General features: G+C 33.4%; 1 long non-coding RNA gene and 1 pseudogene across 2 annotated transcripts in view; both read left to right on the top strand.

Annotated features, from left to right (window-relative positions):
• The window catches only part of LOC308633377, an 84,161-nt gene that overhangs the window by 5,475 nt on the left and 63,643 nt on the right, over nucleotides 1-15,043 (top strand). The window lies entirely within an intron of this gene.
• On the top strand, nucleotides 1,084-2,684 carry LOC308633175 (large ribosomal subunit protein uL11-like; annotated as a pseudogene). The gene is made up of 2 exons: nucleotides 1,084-1,138; nucleotides 2,111-2,684. The product of its transcript is annotated as a large ribosomal subunit protein uL11-like (transcript).

The raw sequence follows: 15,043 nt of genomic DNA, 5'->3' as shown, positions 1-15,043 counted from the left end.
TATATATGTGTTTACTAACCCATGTTTATAGACATATTTAACTATTTTTTATGTAAATGTCTGTGTCCAAATGTCTGTGAACTAAGTATGAATACATACTGGTATATCCATATCCAGCTCTAATGCATTAACACAGAGATCATTCTAGAGACTTCCCCCATCATTCCTGTCATCTGCTATGTTTTCACATAATTGTTTAATTCTGGTATATAGGTTTAACAGCATCAGAATTATTAATCCATTCCCCTAATGTCACATAGTTTTAAAAAGTATAGCAGTTAATAGAAACACTGCTGTAATTATTTAATGAGTTTAAGTGCTCTTACATTTTTAGATCATAAATTTATTTCATAAACACTTTGATTATTAAACTTTAAAATTATAGTTTTCTTTGTGATTGTATGTATTGTATTTTATGCATTTAAATTTATTGAGAGGAGTTACATAGGCTTTCCAAATGGACAAAGGTCCATGTGAAAACAAAACAATAAGATAAAATCCCAAAGTAGAATTGCTGTGAGGATAAAATGAGATGATGTGAAATTGCTTAGTGCAAACTTTAAGGGCAGTGCACACTCTACAAATGCTATTCTTGCAAGTTGGACATGTTTTCATCTCTAAAGTGCTAGATACTTTTGAAGAATGAAACTACCTAAACAATTTCTAACTGAGTTGAAAGAATTGCTAGGTATCTGGTGTTGAAAATAAAGGCCCATATAAAGTCAAAGGGAGGGAGGATGAGAAAGGGAAGAGAATGAGAAACTTGGAAGGCTAGAGGTTTTACAGTTGAACTTCAGCCTTGGTTAAGAATTCTTACACACACAGCCTGACAGTATCTCTATTTTGAAGTGAGGAGAACAAAGGCTAATATACAGATTTGCTCAAAGAGTAAAAGATATTGGTTATTATCTTCATTTTGTCTGAGGCAGTGGGCAGTGCTGAGACTTGGGACAGCCCCAGAACATGTTTTCTTATCCTCTCTAGTACAGTTTCCATTGTGTGAAACCAGACACTGGAGGCATGGATAGTTTCTCATGAGAACGCAGACCTGTCACAGAAGGGAATCAGTATATTGATGACGTTATGGAAAAGACAAAAATCAAAGACATGAAATGGTCATGTTTAACTGCTTCGGATAGTACAGTGTGGTAAGAGGCATAGGGAAACTGTAAAGAAAAGGAAAAAGAAGTAGAAAATGTTTTATTTAAACATACAGAGGTTGAATTTGTCTTCTTGGAATTTGACATTCAACAATATGTCACGTAATTTAAAGTACAAAGAGTAGGGTGTTATGAAAGAGGTATTTTTATTCTTTACTTTATGACTTTTCATTGCACAGTCCTTTTTAGACACTAAACTTTAGAGCTTGACTTTGAGGTCTGTAGTGTTTCCTTTCTGGTAGTCTGAAATTAGAGATCAAATGACCTACTGATGCCAGGAGTCCCAGCAAGGGACAAGGTGAAACCAGAGCCACAGGACAGGGTCACCATTTAGAACTGGCCTTTGTGTTATAGGAGTCCTTCCAGAGGGGCTCATTTAAATGCAAATATCCTATCTGAAAGGGTAGCTGAATATCTCATTAGTGGCCATTAACAATTTAGCAGAGATTAGCTTATCAGATTTATTATTGAGAGGAGTTGTCCCGGTGATTTGGCCCCAGCATCTGTCACAGAATTCACTGCCAGGTCTCCTGCTCTCATCACTCTGTAGGGATCTGCCTAAAGCTGGGAGCTTGGTCTTCTAAAGAATTGAGCACTTTGCCCTTGACAATCAATTGTTTTATATAAATTTGATTTATGCGAAAGGATAAGAGGAGGATTCCTGTAAAACTGTATACAGTGTAGTTCAGGGATAGCAAGGCTAACAGAACAGGTATATTCAAGTAAATATAGATAGAGTAAGAGTTTTATATATTAGTGTGAAAGCAATGATACAAGGTAAAATTATCATTTATATGAAGACTGGTATTTGATTCTGAAGAATAGAGTATATGACAGAAATAGGACAATGAAAGGGAAAATGACAATAAACAAAACAGAGCTTTGGGCTTGGAAGAGGTCAAGGTGCAACTCTCTTCAGTTGTCCTGAATCTGGGTTAATCCATCACCAGCCGCCTCCACCACACTGCCCAAATTCAACCCCAATGAAATCTAAGTTATATACATGAGGTGCACCAGCGGCGAGCTTGGTGCCATGTCTGCCCTGGCCCCCAATATTGGCCCCCTGCGTCTGTCTCCCACAAAGGTTGGTGATGACATTGCCAAAGCAACTGGTTATTGGAAGGTTCTGAGGATTACAGTGAAACTATCTATGTAGAACAGACAAGCCCAGATTGAAGCAATACCTTTTGCCTCTGCCCTGATCATAGAAGCCCTCAAGGAGCCACCAAGAGACAGAAGGAAACAGAAGAACATTAAACACAGTGGAAATATCACTTTTGATAAATTGTCAACATTGCCCAACAGATATATCACCAAAATTTTAGCTAGAGAACTTTCTGGAACCATTAAGGAGATTCTGGGGACTGCCCAGTCTGTGGGTTGTAATGTTGATGGCTGCCACCCTCATGACATCATAGATGACATCAATAGTGGTGCAGTGGAGTGTCCAGCTCGTTAAGAAATACATGGGAGAATTTCTTTTCCACAGTTAAGTCATGGGAGAATATTTTAATAAAGGATCATCTGACAACCAAAAACAAAAACAAAAAACAAAACAGAAACTGTTTCTTTAGACATTGCTAAAAAATACACCTTGTTTTTTACTGGTAAGGAGTTGAGATAAAAGACCAGACTTATATAATACAGCTACTATGGGGTAATTTATCTGATTGGGAAATGTATATTTGCCTAACTGAAATGATCAAAGGGGCAAGTGTTACCATAAGGTGTTAAAAAGGTAGGCAAGTGAGAGACCATTAAGTGCCTCATAGGAAGTGAGTTTTGAGAAATTAATTTGTTTTCAAACTTGCTAAATGTGTGATCCTGATGAGATCTTGATACAGGTGCTGAGTAAGCAAAGGGTTCTATTTCAGTAAGCTTGGCAATTGCATGGCCAGTACAACAGAGGTGGCAGCCTAGAGAGTTCAAGGTGTATGCAGAAGAATGACTTCAAAATGAACCATGGACTCTGATCTGGGTAGTTAGGAACTGAGGACTTCAACTGTAACCAATTGTCTTACACTTGATTTTAACTTCATGTTATAACACAAGGTCTGAAAACCCTAACACCAATGGTATATAAAAAGCCAACAACTAGAACACCATAGTTCACTCCAGTATACATAAATGTTCCATCGTGTTTTTTAGCTGAATTCCTGTCTGTGACTTCTTGGCCTTTAAGTTGATGATATCATCTTTGATGAGAAATGCACTTTTAATTTTGATATTCATGGATACCATTTTATTGATTGATTTTTTGGACAATTTACTTATTTTTTAAATTAACAAATAAAATTTGTACATATTTAGTGTGCAAAAAATGATATTTTGAAATATATATACATTGTGGTTGGGTGTGGTAATCAAGCCTGTAATCCAGAGACTGGGGAGGCTGAGGCTTGCAACTTTGAGGCCAGTCTGGGCAACTTAGAGCGGTCCTAAGCAAAATAAAAAATAAAAAGACCTGGGATGTAGCTCAGTGATAAAGCATCCCTGGGTCATCAATCTCTAGTACCAGAAAAAAAAATTAAAATAAAAAGAAATATATATGCATATGGAATGGCTAAATTGAGTTAATTAACATGCATTTCCTCATGTATTTATTATTTTATTATGGTGAGAACACTTAAAATCTACTCTTAGTGATTTTTAAGAATGTACTATATTGTTGTTAACTATAATTACCATGTTGTACAATAGATCTCTTGAACTTATTCCTCCTAAGTAACTGAAATTTTGTAACTTTATCAATACTTCCTCTAAATCCTGTCCAGCCCCTGGAACCTCTATTGTAACTATTCTACTCTGTTTCTGTGAGTTTCAACTTTTTTAGATTCTACGTATATGTAAGATAATTTTACATTTCTTTTTCAGTGGCTGGCTCAATTCACATTAACACAATGATTTCTGAGTTCATCCATGTCTTATTGATCTATTTTTATAAATATCCCACATTATTTGAACATGTGTTCTGCACTTGTACGGAGCATTGTTTAGACTTGATGATTAGCATGAAGTTGTTCACATATTTTCTACTTTGTTGACTTTTGACTGCCTGATATATCAGTTATGGAGTAAACTGTGTTAAAACTTCCTATGTTAATTGTGACTTTGTCTGCTTTTTTTTTTCTTTTTTCTTTCCACATTTTTTCATTGGTGTAATATAGTTGTACATAATGATGTGAGTATGTTGTTACATATTCATACATGCTCACAATATAACAATATAATTTGGTCAACCCCCCAGCACTCCTCCTGCCTCCACCCACCACTTGGTCCCTTTTCTCTACTATTCTCCTTGATTTTATGAGATTCCTCCCCCCTAACTTTGTTTTTCCTATTCCTCTCTAGCTTCCACATATGAGAGAAAACATATCCTTCACCTTCTGAGTTTGAATTATTTTGCTTAACATAATGGTATCAAGTTTTATCCATTTTCCCACAAATGACATAATTTCATTTTTCTTTATGGCTGAATACAATTCCATTGTATATATATACACTACATTTTCTTTATCCATGCATCCATTAATGAAAACTTAGGCTGATTCCATAGTTTGGGTACTGTGACTTGTGCTGCTATAAACTTGAGTATGCATGTATCACTATAGTATGATTACTTTAATTATTTAGAATAAATACTGAAGAGTGGTATAGCTGGGGCATGTAGTGGTTCCATGCCTAGTCTTTGAGAAACCTCCATATTGATTGATTTTAATAAGTTTTTTCAGAAATGTATTCTATAGAACTACCCTTAATGATGGACATACTAATTACCTTGATCTGAAGATTACTACATGTTGTAGTCCCATATTGATATACTACACTGTACCCCACAAATACATACAATTTAAAATATATTTTGAAAATTTAAAGGTATCAGAGTAGAGTAAGTATTACAGAACTTTCCGTGATTTCAAGGCAAGGGCTTCACTCATCTCTATTGTTACGCTTGACTCCAACTTTTAGATTTACCCCCTCTGACACTGAAAATGAAATAAAAATAAAAATTAAACATCTTATCATTGAAGGGATATATTGGCATTTTATTCTTTCTAACATGGGACTAATGCCATTACTGATTTGACTTCCATTTTTATTTTCCATTGGATCTGGTTTACTATTGCTAATTTCCCTTCCATTGTGCATGATACATTTTTGCCCCCTTGTGGTTGATTCTGGAATTGTCAACATGAAGTTTTTCTTATTTTTAGCAGGGGGGAAAAAGACTAAAAGTACAAATATTATGGTCAGTGGGAATTCATTATAAAGAAATATCCATCCTGAAAAATAATTTTCAATTACAAGTTCAACACTATTCTTTAGTTTTCAAGTTTGAGATTATGTTAAGGATCACACTCCATGAACTTAGAAGATGATACTCATAACTATTTTTAAAAAACATATGAGAATACACAATCCCAACTGACACCTGGTCTCAACTTTATTTAAAGATGAAAATTCATAGTGTTTTAAATTAACTGAGTGGAATACATTGATTTTTAAAAATTAATTTGAAATTTTATAAATATAAATAAAAAGAAGTCTGTCGGGCTGGGGATGTGGCTCAAGTGGTACCACACTCGTCTGGCATGCGTGAGGGACTGGGTTTGATTCTAAGCACCACATAAAAATGGAATGAAGATATTGTGTCCACCTAAAACTAAAAAATAAATATTAAAAATAAAGAAGTCTGTCACTGACTTAATCTTCACTTGCTAGGGTTGCATATGGAAATACACAAATTGTGAGAAAGACCATTAGTGGTATTGTGCACACATCAGTGTCTGAATTTCATTAAGATTTTAATATATAATTTCTTTAAAAAATAACTTCACTATGCCTAACAAAGCAGTCATGACTTGGCTCTCAGATAGCAATGAGTATTTTATCAATCATTCCTTCTTTATGAATAACACAAAGGTATGTATATAAAAGGTAAAACAAAGTGGTCTACTTTGATGTTCATGATACAAGTTGATGAATGTGTTTATCTTACCACTGATAAAAAAAATGAGAAAAATTCAAAGAATAGAGAAAATTTATGTTATGTATGTATATTGGGATAAAAGAATCCTTTCAAGTTGTTAATTTCTTAGTTCATAGTAGGGTATAAAGTATTACCACATGAGGCATTATCACATGAGGGCAATGATAATGATGTGTGGATAAAAAGTTCATATTACCTGTACATTCCAGATAAGTATACACCAGCTCTTAAAGAATCAAATACTTTGCAATTTTCCTTTTATATATCAATTGTTGTGCATAGATCATGTTAGGTGAAGACTTACCAGCTGATTAGAAATTTTATGTCTGAATTTTCTGAGCATCCTAGTAAACAATCCCAAGTAGGTTTAAAGTACCCAGTATGACAAATAAGTTATGCTAAAGAGAGTGATCAATGCTCTAAAACATCTGGAATCTAAAATATAAGAAGAAATAGCTAAAGGAGCTCTAAAATATTTGAGAAATTGTCCTATAATAAAGCATTAGGCTTTTCCAAACCAAATGTTTTAGACCAGTAAGTCAGGTTTAAGTTGATAAAAGGGTGGACATTTGAACAATTATAATTTTTCAACAATAAAATAGATTGTATTTCAAAATTGTGAACTACCTATATCTGAGAGTTTTAATAGAAAATGAATCTATAAAGTTAGAAAAGTAAACTCTAAAGGCCTTTGCAATGAGTAAATTATCTGATGCCATGATTTTCCAACTCATATATCTGAGTAATTCATTCATCCCACTTATGACAATTCTGTGACACCTTCAAGTGGACAAAGTTAATTGTTTCCCATTCTATACCTTAGGAATTTTAGGATTGATCTTTTGTAAATCTTATCTTCCTTTTTGAATCAGTAATATTCCTAAACAAGGAGCTTTACTTCATAATAAAGTTAAAAGTCTCAGAAATTTCCAAACTAAAGTTTTTACTAAACTATTTTCAAGTTTAAATTACCAAAAACTTAAAACATGGGTAGCATGCATCTCATATAGCCTTTACATAGCTTCTGCAAATATTAAGATTGCGCAAACCAGAGCAAACCATTGAAACCAAAATATTTACATTGGTGTAATACTATGAACTAATTTATAGACCATGTTCACATACTGCCAGTTGTCCTATTCTCCAAGGTCACTTATTTAAGTTATTTGCCATATCTTCATATCTCTTCTCCAATGTAAGATAGATAGTTCCTCAGTCTTTTATGATCTGAGTTTAGAGAGAGTCCTTTGTAGCATGTCCTTGTTTGACATATTTTCATGGTGAGACTGAGATTATGCATTACTCAACCAAAATACATGAGTGATGCTATGACCTTCTCAGTGCATTGTTTAAGGAAATTAAAAAAAAATCCCTGTATCTTGTTATTGGGTGATATTAGCATTGGAAACTTGGTTAGAGTGATAGCTGCATAGTTACATTTTTCTATTTGTACTTAATAAGCATTTTGGGGGTACATAATTTGAGACTGTAAGTATTCTGCTTCCTGTTTCATTTTCCTACACTAATTTTAGCTTTATTAATAACTCCTGCCTTTAAGAACTATGATGATGTGTCACAAATGGTCAATTTTTTTTTATTCCCATCATACCCTTTACAGTTATTAATTATATTTTAATTATAAGGAAGAACTATTCCCTCCTCATTTCTAAATTTACTTAATTATATACTTAATTAGATAGGTAAGAACTTATATTTATTTTATTCTATTGCAATGGTGTCTAAGTGTCTGTTAGGCTCATCACAGTGAAATGACTTCATAGGTACCCCTGTGAAATCAGGGTACCCTCAGATTAATTCTCAAAGGAATTTTTTTCTGTTATATCCTTGAGCCTGCAATGGGTATGGTCTTGCAAATTCTTGAGATGCCCTCAGCCTTCTTTTCTATCACCTCTGTGCAAAGCACCTAGCATCTTTTTAATGGCTGTAATCTCTTCAACAGCATAACTTCTTGGCCTTAGATTTACATACATTTTTTCTGAATATACTGAAATATTTTATAAAACCTTCAACTCTGTTTTCTGCTCCCAATTCTCATAGTAAACCTGGCTAAACTCTTCCAGCAAAATCCATGTCACTTACTGAATGCTATGCTGACTTGAACTTTTCTCCACCAGATTAATTAGTCCATCACCTTTAAAATCAGCCTCACATAATGTTTCAGGACATGAGAGAAATGGAGATGAGTTTCTTGCTAGAATGCAACATGAATGACCCAATAGAGATTTAATTTCTCCCTGAATCATCATGAATATGGTCTTTACTATCTATATTCTGGTCTTCCGAGTACTCACCAGAAGCACCCATTAAACTCCACTCGAACATTTTAAAACTTTTCCAGCATGTATCTCCAATTTTTTCAAAATCATTTCCAAAGGCTTCTGGACCACATGGTCAGGTTAGTCACAACAACAACCCCATTCCTTATACCAAATTTTGAGTTAGTCCAATTTGCACCACTGTGACCAAAATACCCAACAAGAACAACTTGGAGGCAAAAAAGATTATTTTGGCTCATGGTTTAAGAAATTTAGTCCATAGTTGGCTGAGTCCAGTGCTCTGAAACCAAGTTGAGGCAGAACATCATGACAAAAGGGTATGGTAGAGGAGTGTTGCTCAACTTGTGGAGGCCAGGAAGCAGAGAAAGTGGAGAAGGGGTCACAGGGTGGATGAATCTTTGAAGGGCATGTTCCTATCAATTCATTCAAACTGGTAGAGAAAATTAGCAAATTAGAGAACTGATACAGTAAGTTTTCTGAACTGTTCACTAAATTCAGGGGAAATATCATCATATATCTTTTGTTTTTTACATTAAAATGAGGTCAAAAGTCCTATATGTGATTAACTTGCATAACAACATTCTACTCTGTTGGAAATTCTTTCTCCTGAATGATTCTGACCTCTGGGCTTTATGCAATTCAAGATTGTAATAGTCCAATCTTTGACAAAGTGTGATGAGAATGGACTCTGATTTTTCCCTTTCTGTTATTGCCTTCATTTAGGCAAAGCTAGGGATCTAACCCAAGACCTTGTATACACTAGCAAGTACTTGCCACTGAGCTACACCCCTAGCATCCTGCCACATTCTCTATAGCTGAAGACAAATGGTTTTACACATCCCTCAGATGAATATGGCCCACTGTTAATCCAGATCCTTGTGTTCCACATTTGAGTTTCCAGGACTTTGCTTATCCTTGTAGAAAGAACAGAATTTACTAAACTCTCAGTGTTGCAATTCTCAGTTTTCACGTCATTTATTCCTACAGATAACCATGATTCATGGCTCCAACAACTTGATAGAGATCTTTGTGCATTTGAATCTATGAATCAAGAACAATTCTCTGCTTTCTTTCCCTTGGAATCAACACCATGGATAGTTGAAAAACTTTAACTTGTTTACTCCATCAACACTTGAAATATATCTTCATAAAGGATTCTATTATATCAAGAATTAATAAAAATCCCATCTCTAAAAAGTATTTAATGTGAAAATCAATAAATCACATCTAATATTAAGTAAAATATAGAAAAATATCACAATGAATGTGAATTTTAAAATATACAAATACATGTTTTTATATTTGAATATATAAACATACAAGTATATACATTATACCTATAAAGTATATAAGTATGTAATGCACATGTTTATACATGTGTGCCTATGTACATATATGCATACACACACACAAGTATAGTACAAGATGAGATAAAAACACTTATAGATGTTGAGATAATTTTTATTTTCTTCATTTAACAACATTTGCTAAATTTTTTAAGCGAACACACTTTGCAAATATAAGTTTTCTAAGATGGATGTACTTTCCTCAATTTAAATTAAGTAAGTTCAAAATATACTCCACTGCATTTGTAAATGAAAGGAAACTGATAGTTAATTGTAGTACAGACAACTTGTTTTCTATGTATTTACTATTTGAAGATTTATCCCTTATTTTTGCCTTTTCCTACAAACTGTGTTCTTATGTTTGTGTTCTCTCATACACACCACATACATACACACAAAACTATAGCTTTTATTGTTAGTTTAATCTTTGTTTTCCCTCCCATCCTAGCATGAGAAAGTTAATAGACTTGAATTAAGAACAATAAGTCAACTAACATTAGTTGGAATTATGATTGCTTTTTCTTTGTATATAAGCTGACAGAGTATAAAAGTGCGTTTTACCTTATAGATAAGTTTTAAGATTGTCTAACATTGATAAAACAATTAAAATATATGTTATTTAATTTTAATTATCTAGCACCAATATATGCTTTTTATTTACTATCATAATAAAAACTTTTAGTAAATCTGTCCCCCAAACATTTTTATTTATGGGCTTTCATGAAACCCTAAATCCTAGGAAGTCTTTCTAATCTTGTATAGAATCAATATTTTATATGATTTAAGAACTACTAACATAGCTCTTCTATTTTTATTATTAAGGACTATTTTTTCTTTACTTCATAAAGTACAAATTTTGAATGCCCTAGACTGAGACAAAATATACTCTGGGCTGAAAAGGTTAAAGAGGCTCAGTGCTAATGAAGGGAAGGAAGAAAGCAAATAGGGAAGTAGGATTTATTCTTCTTTCAAAGGAGAAGAAGATTTCAGAGCTTTTCATGGAGAAACTGAAGCTTGAAACCTTTCATTCTGAGATTTGAAAAGAATAGATGCCCTACATTAAAATATCAAGAGTATATCTTTCATTTTAAAATGAACCTAGTTAATCACCTAGAGAGGAAGGAGAAAGTAAGAGAGCCTGTGAACAAGTTCTTTTTATGGTGTTTAAATAAAACCAACTATAATGAATACCACATATCAAATGAGTCAAAAAATTCCCTTTGGCAAAACTGGTCTGTCTTTTACTCAAAAAAGAGCAGAGTGTCTAACAGGTTGTTTTCATGCAGTAGTGTGGCTCTACTAATTGCCCAAATCGTGCACACTTGAAAGTCCTGTTCAGAGTCATAATTTTTATTATATATGCAATTATATAAATGCAATATATAGTTACATATGTTTGTAATATAAAAAAGAATCTATCTGTATTTATTTGATAAGGCTCCCTTTCTTTACTTATTTCTTCCTCCTTTCCATATGTTGATTAGTGATAGTTACTTTTAATTAAAGTAAAAATATTGATTGTAAATATCATGATGGTCTGGAGCTACTTAGAGGAATATTAGAAAATCAGAATTTGGGATCACGATTGCTTATTGACTTTTTTATAAACTCATCAACATTATTTATTACTAAAATGTCTATGTCCTAAATATTGGCTGGATTCCCATGACATTTAACTAGATAATATTAGTGATTTTATAGCTTCAAGAATTAGAAATTGATGTTCTTTCCCATTATTAGCAAATATTTGTTTTAGCAATGTGTCAATAAGCAGTATTTTATTTTATTTTAAATACATGAGTTTTTTGAAATTATATTTTAACTAAATAATAGCATTAGATTTGAAGATTGACCTATTTTCCAGTTAATATTGTTAGAAGTACTTTGTTCCATATCATCCTCATTATGCTGAAAAGCAAGTATTCATATTATTTTCAAGGAGACTGTGTAAAATGTTTCCATGGATTCATGGATAATTTCTGAAACATGAAACATAGGAACTTACTTTCTTTCTTTGTTTTTAAAATGTATTTATGTTGCTTAAAATAACATAAGTTATGTAAATTTATCATATACAACATGTTTTGAAGTACACTTACATTGTAAAATGGTTAAATATGCTTTGCCTCTCATAGTTATCATTTTTGTGGTGAAGTCATTTAATATCAACTATAAAATTTTTTGACAATACAATATATCCCCTTTTAGTCATCATACTTTACAATATTTTCAGACCCATCAGGATCTTCTCACATATTCCCATCCCAATTTACAAGATACCACTTACAATTCAATGCCTTCACTTTAACAGTACACATTATATAAAGCTGCAAGTTCAACTTTTGTTGTAATTCTGCTAATCTGCAGGATGGGATTCTAAATTTGTTTTTCAGCAATTACAGCTCTGGGGCTACACAACAGAAGGCTCTCCTTCAGGGCATGCCTAGATGTTCATAGGTCATTTTTGCAGTGCTTGAGCTGGGAATTTGAATATCTTACTTCCCACTACCTTGTCTAACAACATTAGAAGTGATGAGCTATTATATATCTTTAGTTTTCCAAAAATGTTCAAGACTATCATACAGAGGGTCACTCAGTTACTTAATTGTTACAAAGGGCTTATTAGGAGTATTCAATGAAGATTTTTTTGTGTATCTCTATAAGTAGTTTAGTCTATATCCATCAGTGCTTTACTACTACAAAAAGAGTAATTAACTTCCTTAAATACAATCAAGCTAGATAATTCAATCCAGAAATTTGAGAACTAATTCAGAAAACTGATTCTTAAAATTCTGTTTTTCTGGAACCACTTTTAGTATAAAAATCTTATTACTTTGGGTTCTCTAGAGAAACAGAACCTATAGAAGATATCTATATGTCTATATGTATTATAGGAATTGGCTCGCATGATTATGAAGGCTGAAAAGTTCCATGATTTGCTGTCTACACACTAGAGGACCATAAATTATAGTGGTATAATTTAATCTAAGTCCAACTTGTGACAGAGTAGAAAATCATAAATGCATTTGTCCATGAGTCCTTCATAGAACACATGCTTTACATCCTAAAGCAATTGTGAATTTATTACTGGGGTGAAAAATGATTGAATCAAGTTAATTTTTCATTGTTGTCCTGCCAAATTCACTGGACCACCAAAGTAAAAAACAAAAACTATTGCAAAGATTCTTTATAAAATAAAAATAAAAGGGTTATGTATTTCTCAAACTTCTTCTTATGCCTTTTTACTATCATTAATAAATTTATAATTGTTATTTTTAATTATCTTATGAAATAGCTTTGCAAAATTTTATTACCTCCTGTAAATAAGAATCAAAGATACATAGAAGAAATAAATTCGAAAAGAGAAAGAGATCCAATGGTAATATGATTTTGCTGATATGGATTTTCCTCAAATATCTTGTAATATATAGAAGTATGTTGTCCATTATTTAAATAAATGTTACTTTTTTTTTTTTTTTTTTACATTTTGTTTATCCATTTATTCCTTGCAGGACATTTGGGTTATTTCTGGTTTTGTTTTTTTTTTTTTTTTTATTGGTTGTTCACAACATTACAAAGCTCTTGACATATCATATTTCATACATTAGATTGAAGTGGGTTAAGAACTCCCAATTTTACCCCAAATGCAGATTGCAGAATCACGTCGGTTACACATCCACAATTTTACATAATGCCCTATTAGTAATTGTTGTATTCTGCTACCTTTCCTATCCCCTACTATCCCCCTCCCCTCCCCTCCCATCTTCTCTCTCTACCCCATCTACTGTAATTCATTTCTCTCCTTATTTATTTTCCCATTCCCCTCACAACCTCTTATATGTAATTTTGTATAGCAATGAGGGTCTCCCTTCATTTCCATGCAATTTCCCTTTTCTCTCCCTTTCCCTCACATCTCATGTCTCTGTTTAATGTTAATCTTTTCTTCCTGCTCTTCCTCCCTTCTCTGTTCATAGATGCTCTCATTATATCAAAGAAGACATTTGGTATTTGTTTTTTTAGGGATTGGCTAGCTTCACTAAGCATAATCTGCTCTAGTGCCATCCATTTCCCTGCAAATTCTATGATTTTGTCATTTTTTATTGCTGCATAGTACTCTATTGTGTATAGATGCCACATTTTTTTTATCCATTCATCTATTGAAGGGCATCTGGGTTGGTTCCACAGTCTAGCTATTGTGAATTGTGCTGCTATGAACATCGATGTGGCAGTATCCCTGTAGCATGCTCTTTTAAGGTCTTCAGGGAATAGTCCGAGAAGGGCAATAGCTGGGTCAAATGGTAGTTCCATTCCCAGCTTTCCCAGGAATCTCCAAACTGCTTTCCAAATTGGCCGCACCAATTTGCAGTCCCACCAGCAATATACAAGTGTACCCTTTTCTCCACATCCTTGCCAGCACTTGTTGTTGTTTGACTTCATAGTGGCTGCCAATCTTACTGGAGTGAGATGGTATCTTAGGGTGGTTTTGATTTGCATTTCTCTGACTGCTAGAGATGGTGAGCATTTTTTCATGTACTTGTTGATTGATTGTATATCCTCCTCTGAGAAGTGTCTGTTCAGGTCCTTGGCCCATTTGTTGATTGGGTTATTTGTTATCTTATTGTCTAATATTTTGAGTTCTTTGTATACTCTGGATATTAGGGCTCTATCTGAAGTGTGAGGAGTAAAAATTTGTTCCCAGGATGTAGGCTCCATATTTACCTCTCTTATTGTTTCTCTTGCTGAGAAAAAACTTTTAAATTTAATTAAGTCCCATTTGTTGATTCTTGTTATTAACTCTTGTGCTATGGGTGTCCTATTAAGGAATTTGGAGCCCGACCCCACTATATGTAGATCGGAGCCAACTTTTTCTTCTATCAGGCGCAGAGTCTCTGATTTGATATCAAGCTCCTTGATCCATTTTGAGTTAACTTTTGTGCATGGCGAGAGAAAGGGATTCAGTTTCATTTTGTTGCATATGGATTTCCAGTTTTCCCAACACCATTTGTTGAAGATGCTATCCTTCCTCCATTGCATGCTTCTAGCCTCTTTATCAAATATAAGATAGTTGTAACTTTGTGGATTAGTCTCTGTGTCCTCTATTCTATACCATTGGTCCACCTGCCTGTTTTGGTACCAGTACCATGCTGTTTTTGTCACTATTGCTCTGTAATATAGTTTGAAATCTGGTATCGCTATACCGCCTGATTCACACTTCCTACTTAGAATTGCTTTTGCTATTCTGGGTCTTTT

This window comes from Spermophilus citellus (genome assembly GCF_964194105.1).
Source record: "Spermophilus citellus genome assembly, chromosome: 14".
In the NCBI taxonomy this organism is placed as follows: Eukaryota; Metazoa; Chordata; class Mammalia; order Rodentia; family Sciuridae; genus Spermophilus; species Spermophilus citellus.
Note: the sequence above shows the minus strand (reverse complement) of the source record. Positions and strands in the feature narration are given on the sequence as shown.